Source organism: Bos mutus, chromosome 13, assembly GCF_027580195.1.
Source record: "Bos mutus isolate GX-2022 chromosome 13, NWIPB_WYAK_1.1, whole genome shotgun sequence".
Lineage (NCBI taxonomy): Eukaryota > Metazoa > Chordata > Mammalia > Artiodactyla > Bovidae > Bos > Bos mutus.
Genome location: NC_091629.1, coordinates 20,002,610 through 20,016,388, shown reverse-complemented (window position 1 = coordinate 20,016,388; position 13,779 = coordinate 20,002,610).

Here is a 13,779-nt window from a genome sequence, read left to right as displayed (position 1 = left end):
TGAACATGAGAGTCAGGCCCAGCTCACCAAGATGTTCAGGCTATGAAAGGTTCAAAGGAACTGGGCCTTTGTGAAAGGAGAGAAGGTTTACGGGTTCTTATTCCTCCACGTCACACCCTCATTTAGTTAAGAATAGTGCACAGAATCACCCATACTCATCACATCATGGTTTTTTCCATCGAGCACATATTAATATAATTAGATGTGTGTCGGTTGCATACACATGGAAAACAGTTCCTTTTTATTTATATTGTGTTTATGGTCAGGAAGATCCCCTGGAGAAGAGAATGGCAACCCATTCCCGTATCCTTGCCTGGAGAAGTCCGAGGACAGAGGAGCAGTCTACAGTCTATGGGGTCGCAAACAGACGGACACGACTGAGCAACCAACACTTTCACTTTCAACTTTATGCAACTAGATTGACAGCAGGGACTATCTTCTAGTGGGTAAGACAAGCATGGGAAGGGCTAAATATTTTGAAAGATAGAATGAAATAAATGTGCAAAGTGCCATGGGGAAGGGCAACCCACTCAAATGGGAGCCTGGAAGGGCTTCTAGAGTATTCAGAATCGGTTCTTGAAGGAGGGTTAGGGAATGCAAGAGGACCTTGCATTTACTAAACAGCTATTTGCTTGGCACTCGGCTTCCTGACTTAATTTTTTCTGTTGAGTTTTTTCTCTTTAAAAAATAACACCAATAGGATATCACTTACATGTGGAATCTAAAAACATATAAATTAGTGAATATAACAAAAAGGAAGCAGACTCACAAACATAGAGGACAAACTAGTGGTTACCAGTTGAGAGAGGGAAGAGGGGAGGGGCATCACGCGGGAAGGAGAGTAAGAGTTACAAACTATTGGGTAATTAAATAAGCTAGAAAGATCCATTGTTCAGCACGGGGGATGTAGCCAGTGTTTTGTAACGATAACTGGAGGATTTGTTGTTGTTCACTTGGTCAGTCACGTCCAATGCTTTGTGACACCATGGACTGCAACACGCCAGGCTTTCCTGTCCTTCATCATCTCCCAGTGTTTGCTCGAACTCATTTCCATCGAGTCGGTGATGCCATCCAACCATCTCATCCTCTGTCGTCCCCTTCTCCTCCTTCTCCTCTGGAGGATAGACTTTAAAAATTGTGAATCACTCTATTGTATAGCTGTAATTTATATAACATTATACATCAACTCCACTTCAACAAAAAAAGGAATTAAAAAGGGAACATGAAAAAAAAAAAAGGAGGTTGTTTAAAAAAAAAAGTGTATGTCAGCTTTTGCTACAGAACAAATTCTCATTTATTTCTGGCTCACACATCTGTGGATTTTGCGGGGAGCTACCATTGATCTCATGATCTCAGCTGGGCCTCTGGGCAGGGGGGTTTGATTTAGGGATGCCTCACATGTCACTCTTTTTTTATTTTTGGAGACTAGCAGGCTACGCAGAGCATGTTCTCACGGTAAAATGCAGGAGGCCAGGAGAGCATCTCGACTCCACCAGCACATTTCAAGTCTTTATTTACATCGTGTCCACTGATACCCCATTGGCCAAAGCCAGTCACATGGCTAAGGCCAAAGGCAAGAGATGGAGAAGTGGATGGAGAAGATACATATTTGCTCAAACATAACCAAGTCTACTGCAACCAATCATACGTGAATGGAAGCGAAGTGAAAGTCGCTCAGTCATGCCCAACTCTTTGCGACCCCACGGACTATACATGGACTGTGAAACAAACGCTTGGCGGGCACAAACAGAACCTTCTGCGCACCAGGACCCAGGAGAAAGGAGCAGTGACTCCGCAAAAGACTGACCCAGACTTGCCCAAAAGTGTCCAGGAGTCTCCCGCAAAGGCATGGGTCAGCGTGGCCTGCTGCATGGCTGGGCGCACTGAGTGCAGTAGTGCATGTGGGACCTTTTGAAGGAGGTCGCCATTACCTTCCTTACCTCCACCATAGTTTGAGGTTCGTGATGTTGTACAGGAGACAGGGATCAAGACCATCCCCATGGAAAAGAAATGCAAAAAAGCAAAATGGCTGTCTGGGGAGGCCTTACAAATAGCTGTGAAAAGAAGAGAAGCGAAAAGCAAAGGAGAAAAGGAAAGATATAAGCATCTGAATGCAGAGTTCCAAAGAATAGCAAGAAGAGATAAGAAAGCCTTCTTCAGCGATCAATGCAAAGAAACAGAGGGAAACAACAGAATGGGAAGGACTAGGGATCTCTTCAAGAAAATCAGAGATACCAAGGGAACATTTCATGCAAAGATGGGCTCGATAAAGGACAGAAATGGTATGGACCTAACAGAAGCAGAAGATATTAAAAAGAGATGGCAAGAATACACAGAAGAACTGTACAAAAAAGATCTTCACGACCCAGATAATCACGATGGTGTGATCACTGACCTAGAGCCAGACATCCTGGAATGTGAAGTCAAGTGGGCCTTAGAAAGCATCACTACGAACAAAGCTAGTGGAGGTGATGGAATTCCAGTTGAGCTATTCCAAATCCTGAAAGATGATGCTGTGAAAGTGCTGCACTCAATATGCCAGCAAATTTGGAAAACTCAGCAGTGGCCACAGGGCTGGAAAAGGTCAGTTTTCATTCCAATCCCAAAGAAAGGCAATGCCAAAGAATGCTCAAACTACCGCACAATTGTACTCATCTCACACGCTAGTAAAGTAATGCTCAAAATTCTCCAAGCCAGGCTTCAGCAATACGTGAACTGTGAACTTCCTGATGTTCAAGCTGGTTTTAGAAAAGGCAGAGGAACCAGAGATCAAATTGCCAACATCCGCTGGATCACAGAAAAAGCAAGAGAGTTCCAGAAAAACATCTATTTCTGCTTTATTGACTATGTCAAAGCCTTTGACTGTGTGGATCACAATAAACTGTGGAAAATTCTGAAAGAGATGGGAATACCAGACCACCTGATCTGCCTCTTGAGAAATCTGTATGCAGGTCAGGAAGCAACAGTTAGAACTGGACATAGAACAACAGACTGGTTCCAAATAGGAAAAGGAGTTCGTCAAGGCTGTATATTGTCACCCTGCTTATTTAACTTCTATGCAGAGTACATCATGAGAAACGCTGGGCTGGAAGAAACACAAACTGGAATCAAGATTGCCGGGAGAAATCTCAATAACCTCAGATATGCAGATGACACCACCCTTATGGCAGAAAGTGAAGAGGAACTCAAAAGCCTCTTGATGAAAGTGAAAGTGGAGAGTGAAAAAGTTGGCTTAAAGCTCAACATTCAGAAAACGAAGATCATGGCATCCGGTCCCACCACTTCATGGGAAATAGATGGGGAAACAGTGGAAACAGTGGCAGACTTTATTTTTCTGGGCTCCAAAATCACTACAGATGGTGACTGCAGCCATGAAATTAAAAGATGCTTACTCCTTGGAAGGAAAGTTATGACCAACCTAGATAGCATATTCAAAAGCAGAGACATTACTTTGCCAACAAAGGTTCGTCTAGTCAAGGCTATGGTTTTTCCTGTGGTCATGTATGGATGTGAGAATTGGACTGTGAAGAAGGCTGAGCGCCGAAGAATTGATGCTTTTGAACTGTGGTGTTGGAGAAGACTCTTGAGAGTCCCTTGGACTGCAAGGAGATCCAACCAGTCCATTCTGAAGGAGATCAGCCCTGGGATTTCTTTGGAAGGAATGATGCTAAAGCTGAAACTCCAGTACTTTGGCCACCTCATGCAAAGAGTTGACTCATTGGAAAAGACTCTGATGCTGGGAGGGATTGAGGGCAGGAGAAGAAGGGGACGACAGAGGATGAGATGGCTGGATGGCATCACGGACTCGATGGATGTGAGTCTGGGTGAACTCCGGGAGTTGGTGATGGACAGGGAGGCCTGGCGTGCTGCGATTCATGGGGTCGCAAAGAGTCGGACACAACTAAGCATCTGATCTGATCTGATAGTTTGGCCCCAGGTAAACAACAGGGAGGGAACACAGCCCCACCCATCAACAGAAAACTGGATGAAAGATTTATTGAGCATGGCCCCACCCTTCATTTCAGTTCAGTCACTCAAAGTGTCCAATTCTTTTTGACCTCATGGACTGCAGCAGGCCAGGCCTCCCTGTCCATCATCAACTCCCGGAGTTTACTCAAACTCAGGTCCATCGAGTCGGTGATGCCATCCAACCATCTCATCCTCTGTCTTCCCCTTCTCCTCCTGCCTTCCTTCAATCTTTCCCAGCATCAGGGTCTTTTCAAATGAGTCAGCTCTTCACATCAGGTGGTCAAAGTATTGGAGTTTCAGCTTCAACATCGGTCCTTCCAATGAATATTCAGGACTGATTTCCTTTAGGATGGACTGGTTAGATCTCCTTGCAGTCCAAGGGACTCTCAAGAGTCTTCTCCAACACCACAGTTTAAAAGCTTCAATTCTTCTGCACTCAGCTTTCTTTATAGTCCAATTTTCACATCCATACATGACTACTGGAAAAACTATAGCCTTGACTAGGCAGACCTTTGTTGGCAAAGTAATGTCTTTGCTTTTGAATATGCTGTCTAGGTTGGTCATAACTTTTCTCCCAAGAAGTAAGTGTCTTTTAATTTCATGGCTGCAGTCACCATCTGCAGTAATTTTGGAGCCCCCAGAAATAAAGTCTGCCACTGTTTCCACTGTTTCTCCATCTATTTGCTATTAAGTGATGAGACCAGATGCCACGATCTTAGTTTTCTGAATGTTGAGCTTCAAGCCAACTTTTTCACTCTCCTCTTTCACTTTCATCAAGAGGCTCTTTAGTTCTTCTTCACTTTCTGTCCATCAGAACAAGATCCAATTTCCCCCTCATTCAGTCTCTCCTATCAGGAAGCTTCTATAAGCCTCTTACCCTGCTCCACCAGAGGGCAAACAGACTGAAAACCACAATCACAGGAAACTAATCAATGGACCGCAGTCTTGTCTAACTCAATGAAACTATGAGCCATGTCGTGTAGGGCCACCCAAGATGGTCGGGTCATGGTGAAGAGTTCTGACAAAATGTGGTCCACTGGAGAAGGGAATGGCAAACTACTTCAGTATTCTTGCCTTGAGAACCCCATGAACAGTATGAAAAGGCAAAAAGATAGGACACTAAAAGATGCTCTCCCCAGGTTGGTAGATGCCTAGTATGCTACTGGAGATCAGTGGAGAAACAACTCCAGAAAGAATGAAGAGACAGAACCAAAGCAAAAACAACACCCAGCTGTGGATGTGACCGGTGATGGAAGTAAAGTCCGATGCTGTAAACAGCAATATTGCATAGGAACCTGGAATGTCAGGCCCATGAATCGAGGCAAATCGGAAGTGGTCAAACAGGAGATGGCAAGAGTGAACATCGACATTCTAGGAATTAGCAAACTAAAATGGACTGGAATGGAAGAATTTAATTCAGATGACCATTATATCTACTACTGTGGGCAAGAATCCCTTAGAAGAAATGGAGTAGCCATCATAGTCAACAAAAGAGTCCGAAATGCAGTACTTGGATGCAATCTCAAAAATGACAGAATGATCTCTGTTCATTTCCAAGGCAAACCATTCAGTATCACAGTAATCCAAGTCAGTGCCCCAACCAGTAATGCTGAAGAATCTGAACAGTTCTATGAAGACCTACAAGACCTTCTAGGACTAACTCCCAAAAAAGATGTCCTTGTAGGGGACTGGAATACAAAAGTAGGAAGTCAAGAAACACCTGGAGTAACAGGCAAATTTGCCCTTGGAGTACAGAATGAAGCAGGGCAAAGGCTAATAGTTTTGCCAAGAGAATGCACTGGTCATAGCAACACCCTCTTCCAACAAAACAAGAGAAGACTCTACACATGGACATCAACAGATGGTCAACACCGAAATCAGATTGATTATATTCTTTGCAGCCAAAGATGGAGAAGTTCTATACAGTCAGCAAAAACAAGACTGGGAGCTGACTGTGGCACAGACCATAAACTCCTTATTGCCAAATTCAGACTTAAATTGAAGAAAGTAGGGAAAATCACTAGACCATTCAGGTAAATCAAATCCCTTACGATATACAGTGGAAGTGACAGAGTGCCTAAAGAGCTATGGATGGAGGTTCGTGACATCGTTCAGGAGGCAGGCATCAAGACCATCCCCAAGAAAAAGAAATTCAAAAAGGCAAAATGGTTGTCTGAGAAGACCTTACAAATAGCTGTGAACAGAAGAGAAACAAAAGGCAAAGGAGAAAAGGAAAGATATACCCATTTGAATGCAGAGTTCCAAAGAATAGCAAGAAGAGATAAGAAAGCCTTCCTCAGTGATCAATGCAAAGAAATAGAGGAAAACAATAGAATGGAAAAGTCTAGGGATCTCTTCAAGAAAATTAGAGATACCAAGGGAACATTTCATGCAAAGATGGGCACAATAAAGGACAGAAATGGTATGGCCTAACAGAACAGAAGATATTAAGAAGAGGTGGAAAGAATACATAGAAGAACTATATAAAAAAGATCTTCATGACCCAGATAATCATGATAGTGTGATCACTCACCTAGAGCCAGACATCCTGGAATGTGAAGTCAAGTGGGCCTTAGGAAGCATCACTACGAACAAAGCTAGTGGAGGTGATGGAATTCCAGTTGAGTTATTTCAAATCCTAAAAGACGATGCTGTGAAAGTGCTGCACTCAATATGCCAGCAAATTTGGAAAACTCAGCAGTGGCCACAGGACTGGAAAAGGTCAGTTCTCATTTCAATCCCAAAGAAAGGCAATGTCAAAGAATGCTCAAACTACCCAATTGTACTCATCTCACATGCTAACAAATTAATGCTCAAAATTCTCCAAGCCAGGCTTCAACAGTATGTGAACCGTGAACTTCCATATATTCACACTGGATTTAGAAAAGGCAGAGGAACCAGATATCAAATTGCAAACATTCATTGGATTATCAAAAAAGCAAGAAAGTTCCAGAAAAACATCTATTTCTGCTTTATTGACTATGCCAAAGCCTTTGACTGTGTGGACCACAACAAACTCTGAAAAATTCTGAAAGAGATGGGAATACCAGACCACCTGACTCGCCTCTTGAGAAATCTGTATGCAGGTCAGGAAGCAACAGTTAGAACTGGACATGGTACAACAGACTGGTTCCAAATAGGAAAAGGAGTACATCAAGGCTATATATTGTCACCTTGTGTATTTAACTTCTATGCAGAGTACATCATGAGAAATGCTGGGCTGGATGAAACACAAGCTGGAATCAAGATTGCCAAGAAGAAATATCAATAACCTCAGATACACAGATAACACAGATAACACCACCCTTATGGCAGAAAGAGAAGAACTAAAGAGCCTCTTGATGAAAGTGAAAGAGGAGAGTGAAAAAATTGGCTTCAAACTCAAGATTCAGAAAACGAAGATCATGGCATCTGGTCCCATCACTTCATGGCAAATAGATGGGGAAACGGTGGATACTGACAGATTTTATTTTGGGGGGCTCCAAAATCACTGCAGATGGTGACTGCAGCCATGAAATTAAAAGACCCTTGCTCCTTGGAAGAAAAGTTATGACCAACCTAGACAGAATATTAAAAAGCAGAGACATTACTTTGCCAACAAAGGTCCATCTAGTCAAAGCTATGGTTTTTCCACTAGTCATGTATGGATGGGAGAGCTGGACCATAAAGAAAGCTGAGTGGTGAAGAATTGATGCTTTTGAACTGTGGTATTGGAGAAGACTCTCAATTGAGAGTCCGTTGGACTGCAAGGAGATCCAACCAGTCCATCCTAAAGAAAATCAGTCCTGAATGTTCATTGGAAGGACTGATGTTGAAGCTGAAACTCCAATACTTTGGCCACCTGATGTGAGTAACTGACTCATTTGAAAAGACCTTGATGCTGGGAAAGATTGAGGACAGGAGAAGAAGGGAACGACAGAGGATGAGATGATTGGATGGCATCACCGACTTGATGGACATGAGTTTGAGTAAACTCCAGGAGTTGGTAATGGACAGGGAGGCCTGGTGTGCTGCAGTCCATGGGATTGCAAGGAGTCGGACACGACTGAGTGACTGAACTGAACTGAACTGAACTATACAATCTATGGAATTCTCCAGGCCAGAATACTGGAGTGGGTATCCTTTCCCTTCTCCAGGGGTTCTTCCCAACCCAGGGATTGAACCCAGATCTCCCGCAATGGAGGTGGATTCTTTACCAGCTGAGCCATAAGGGAAGCCCAAGAATACTGGAGTGGGTATGTGAATGGAGTGGCATTAAATATTCAAACAAGAAGGACTTCCCTGGCAGTGGTTAAGACTATGGATTTACAATGTCAGGGAACTAAGATCCCATATGGCAAGGCCAAATAATAAAACAAAATAAAAAATAAAATAAAGAGAGTAAGAACTAAATTTTTTTAATTATTAAAAAAATAGAACTATCGTGCCTAATAGTTTAAAAAAAATGAAACAGGAAAGTATAAAAACATGGCTGATTCATGTTGATGTATGGCAGAAATCAACACAACATTGTAAAGCAATTATCCACCAATTAAAAATATATAATTTTTTTTAAAAAGGAAGATAAAAACATAACAAGAGACGGAAATGTTTTACCCTCCTCCCCATCCTCCCATCTACCCAGCCAGGCATAATCACCCCATCATTTTGGGTCAAGTCCCATCAGACTTTTTCCCACACTTTCACACACACACAGAAGGTTTTTATTTTACACAATGAGCTCATACTCTATGTATTTTCACATGACAATTATAAGTATCTAACCATTTAACAATTATATTGACCCTATGATTAGAGTTTTTGAGTAGCTGTTTTATAAGCGAGAAATCTGAGGTTAAGACGCTTACCCAAGATCACCCCGTTCCTTAATAGCTGAACCAGGACGCAAACCTAGGACTTTCCAAAAATTATCTTTATTACAATGAGACTGCCTCTATAAAAGGGGGATCCAGTTGTACCACTAAACTTGCCAGTAGCCCACTTTGCCTATCCTCTGGGACCCCCGAGAAGGAAGACTCTGTGTATGTGTTGACCGTGAGTGAGTTTTCGGAAAAGGAAAAAGGAGTTGTTACTACGACTGGCCTTGTGTTAAGAGCTTTGGGAGACACACTGTGGAGAAAAGACCCCCACCCTCCGGTCACTTATAATTAAAGAAGGAGGGAGTCTCTTTTGACGCAGTGGAATGTCACAGCAGGATGCGCTTGGACACCGATGGGACGTTTTCTGTTATTCTGAGAGGTGGACACCGGAGGACGTGAGCCTTAAGCACTTTCCTAGAAAATGGGAGGGATTTAGAGAAAGGAGAAAGAATGACTATTGGCCTGCATCAGGAACATGATGTCATGTGGCTGTGTCACCAGGGGGCTCAGTTTAGACCGGGATCAGGGGAGGTTTCTTGAGGATCTGACCTTAAAGCAGAACCTTGAAGGCTGAGTGGAAATCAGGCAAAGAGTAGGGCTTCCCTGCTGGCTCAGTGGTAAAGAATCTGCCTGCCAATGCATGAGACGCAGGTTCAATCCCTGAGTCGGGAAGATCCCTGAAGGAGGAGATGGCAACCCACTCCAGTATTCTTGCCTGGAAAATCCCACGGACAGAGGAGCCTGGGGGGCTACAATCCATGGAGTGGCAAAAGAATCAGACACGACTTAGAAACAAAAAAAAAAACAACGGGGGAAGAGAGAGAAGGGCACGTGACAAAGCCCTGATGGAAGCCAGAGAGGGTGTGAGCATCCGAGAATGAGAGGATCCCTGGGTGGTTAGGTAGGGGGTGGGGATAGAGGCGTGGAAGCGGGGATGAGGTAAGGCTAGGCGGCCAGCGGAGCTTGCAGGGATCGAGCTGACCTGCGTGGGATGAGCAGGTAAGAGGGGCTGAGTGTGTGTGACCATGTGCTGGTGCCAGAGGAAGACCGCACACCTACGTGACCATGCAAGAGTGACTTCAGGAGCATATAAGAGAGCAAGGTAAGGGCAGCACGTGGCTCTGGGTCAGGGCCGGGGAGGTACTGTGTAAATCGTGTGATGATTTGGGATACGACATCCTCCGTCAGCTCTGCAGCTAGAAATTCAAGGTTTCTAAGGGGTGCCTAGAATAACAAAACTTGAGAAGCCGTTTACTCGGAGTTCGGACAAAGCACAGAGGAGACAAATTCTGGTGTGTCGGTGGTGTGGGAGAGAGGAGGGAGGGATTGGCATCTGGAAGGTGTCACAAGGTGACATCTGAGCTAGATCTTGAGGAATGAATGGGAGCTCACTAAGCGAGGGGGGCGGGGAGGACACTCCAGGCAGAAGGCAGAGCAGAGGCCAAGGCAGGGTGTTCTGAACGTGCCCAATGGATAAAGGAAATAGGTCAGGGGGAGGTTATAAGCTTAGATTCCTGGAGGAGAGGGGCCCAGGGGATGCCAGGGTTCAGCCGGGGGTAGGCAGTACACAGCGTCCCACACCAGGCACGGGAACTGGAAGCAGCAGGATCAGATGGTTCACGATAATAATCAGGCTCAGCTCCGTGCTCTCTCATCCCAAGGGATCAGAACGAAGCATTTGGGGCCCTTCCCCCTCTTCCTTCACACAAAGACACACCTTTTGGAGGGGTCACGGTGGCAGATGGGTGTGACAGATCCTGTAATCCTATCCCCAACCCCTGGGTCAGGAAGCCGTTTCCCCAGCGGGCTCCAGCCCAAGTCTGCTGTTAAGCCTGAGGTTGGAAAACTGTTTTTCTCATCCACCTGGCCTCAGGTGGGCAGGATGGAAGCCAGCCCGCGTCCTCTGGAGACAGTTCTCACCGCGAGACCGGCCCCTTAGAGGACACAAGTGAAACCCAATGCAACATGAAAGATGGCAGAGGTGGCAGAGTGCTGATCTTAGTGAGCCAGCTCCACCTTGGAATCAAACAAGAGGAATAGAGCTGTCCTTGTTTTCTCTCCTTTTACCTCCTGGTTAATTGCTGGCCAGGGGGTCTGGGGGATGGAAGTTGTGGGTGATCCCCAGACTGTACTCTGGCCTGGGAGGCAGGCAGGTTTCTCAGCCACCCTGGATTTTTTAACATTTTCTTGTTGCAAGTCACGTCCTCAAGTAAACTGTTGAACACCATTTAGGGAGAGGGACAGAAAAGTGAAAGACAGTCTTGGCTTAAAATGGGTCTATAGTTGCAACATCGACTCAACGGACATGTTTGAGCCTGGAATTCTACAGTCCATGGAGTCAAAGAGAGATGGACACAACTGAGCAACAACAACAAATCTAGATAAAGGAGCGACAAGAAGCACAGGTTCTTCATCTCGTTAGGAGCAAAGACCTAGTCAAAACCACACCGGCATCTGTTTCTGGTACCAAGCACAAACTGGGGCTCAGTAGACATGTCATCTCATTCAGAATTCTCTCAGCAGTGAGTGTTAGAAACCCAGCTCAGGATGGCTCAAATGCAACTGGGAAATCCAAGGCTAGAATTATTTCAGGCATGGCTGGACCTACGGGTCAACCGAAGTCATCAAGGTCAGACTTTCTTCTGCCACCCCTCCCCCATCACCTATTCCTGTGCTCTTCATGTTGGCCTCATTCTCAAGTAGATTCTAAGTGGCGACTTTTGGTGGCAAGAATTATATCTTTCGCATCTGCAGTGGAAAGGGTTTCTTTTCTCCTAGTAGTTATAGCAGAACTGCCTGGTTGGATCTTACTGGACTCGTGTGGGTCACAAGCTGTTTCCTGAGACAGTCACTGGCCAGGGGAATGGAATGTGCTGATTGGCCAAACTCGGGCCCGTGGCTGTTTCATATTTGTTACATGAATAAATATGAAAGGCTAAAGACAGCAATATAATATTTTCCATTCAAGCAACGGAGCAGCTAGAGTGATTCTTTTTAAACATATCCAGTAATTTCACTCCTCTGCTCTGGACCTTCCATCTCACAAAATCCCAGGTCCTTACAACAGCCCACCAGGCACTGCATGATCTGCCCCTTGCCCAGCTCCGATTCCTCACTGACTTCCTCTCCCGCTCATCTCCACTTGCTCACCATGTTCCAGCCAGGCTGTCCTTCCTGATCCATGAACTGTTAGGCACGCAGTAGCCTCAGTTTCTATATGAATAAGACAGGGATGCTTATAGGAGACATCTTACATTTTGTCCACGCAGCATTCCTCTTTTTCTGGTACCTCTGTGACATCCTCTCACCCTCTGACTGTTTCAGGAAGGGTTAACCCCATATCAGATCCAAAGATAGGCTTGTGACTGACCAAGCATTCCAGCAGCATTCCAGAACTATTCAAAGAGCTTCTTTGAGGGATGGGTATGTGACCCAAGTCAGTCTAATAGATTCAATGCTGACACTTCCATTGGAATTATTAGAAATAAAAATCTCTCTTTATGCTAATGTTGTTAGAAAGATAATACAAGTATTAAGTCACCAGAGTGACCACGTGGAGGGAGAGAGTCTGCTTGACAGACACCAGGGAAGGCAGTTCAGTGAAGCAGGAAGAAAAAAAGTAGTTTTGGTGGTATCTTTGAGCCCCTGGATCCAGCCATGCCTGAATTCCTCTAGACTTAACGTTATAGGCCTTAGAAGATTCCCTTCTCTGCTCAAGTCGATTTGAGTTCAGTTTCGGTCACTTGCAACCAAACAAACATACTGAAGGGCTGCTGTTATAAGGGTTAAATGAGATTGTGAATAATAAAGTGCTTAGCACAGGAAGTGCTCCAAAAAATAAGAATCATTATTATTAGCATTTTATGATTCTGTCTTCTGTACACATATTGAAATCTGCTTTCACTTTTAAAACATTTACTTAAGAAAAAAGTATTTAAAATTCCGTGTCATCAGGGCTGGTATTCACTTGGTACCAGCGTGGCCATGTGGGTTGCTAGAACACTAAAATATTTTCATGGTGGTTGTTAAATAGCACCACTCTGAATCTCCCAAGTGCTCCCTGGATTTCCAGGATGCACCCAAGCCCTCTCTTGGGACTCTCCAGCCTGACCTAAAATCTAGTACCTAAAGAGTTAACCCCAGGGCCAGCTGGAGCCTCTTGGACACGCTCTCTGACTAAGGTTAATGTTTTTTTTTATATCACCTCTGGATAATCTGTCGACTCTTCAATATACATGCATCAGATGGAAACACTAAATTATCAACAGTTCCACAAAATAAAAGCCTCACCCTTGATCCCTCGAATCACCAGTTATTGTTAATTAAGTCACCTCTTCTGATCCTAATGATGCCAGAGACATAGTTTTGCACAGAGGTGACCAAGCAGGCACGGGCACCAGACCAAGCCCTCTTTTCCTCCCTGCCCATTATCTTGTAGCTCTCCTTCATTTATGTCTACATCATGGGCACATTTGTGACTCCTGGCGGCAATCTGATATTCCTTTGTTTTAACTCATGATGACTGGCCTCACCCTTCCTCCACGGCGGGACATATGGTCCATTTTTGTTCAGCTTTTCAAATTTTAAAAACTCACTCTGTTGGAAATTGAATTTCCATGTGGTGCCCATCTTTCTGGTAATAAGCAACGGATTTCCTTCCTGCTTTCAAACTCCAGTTTTGCGAATCACAAGACGCAGTTTAACTTTTCGTCTGCAAATGATTTTTGTGGGTGCTCTTTGAAATAAGAATCTTGAGTTCGATTGCGTAATGCTGCCATTTAATAAATTATTTATTTTGACTCTAAGTCCATAAAGGATTTAAAGTGGTTTTTAAAAATATGTACAAGATGAAATCAATACATGAGGGAATCGGGGAGAAGGAAAAATAAAGAGCAGTACATCTGATAGGTATTGTGCTCAGCTGCTGGCGAGAAAAACCAGAAATAACACC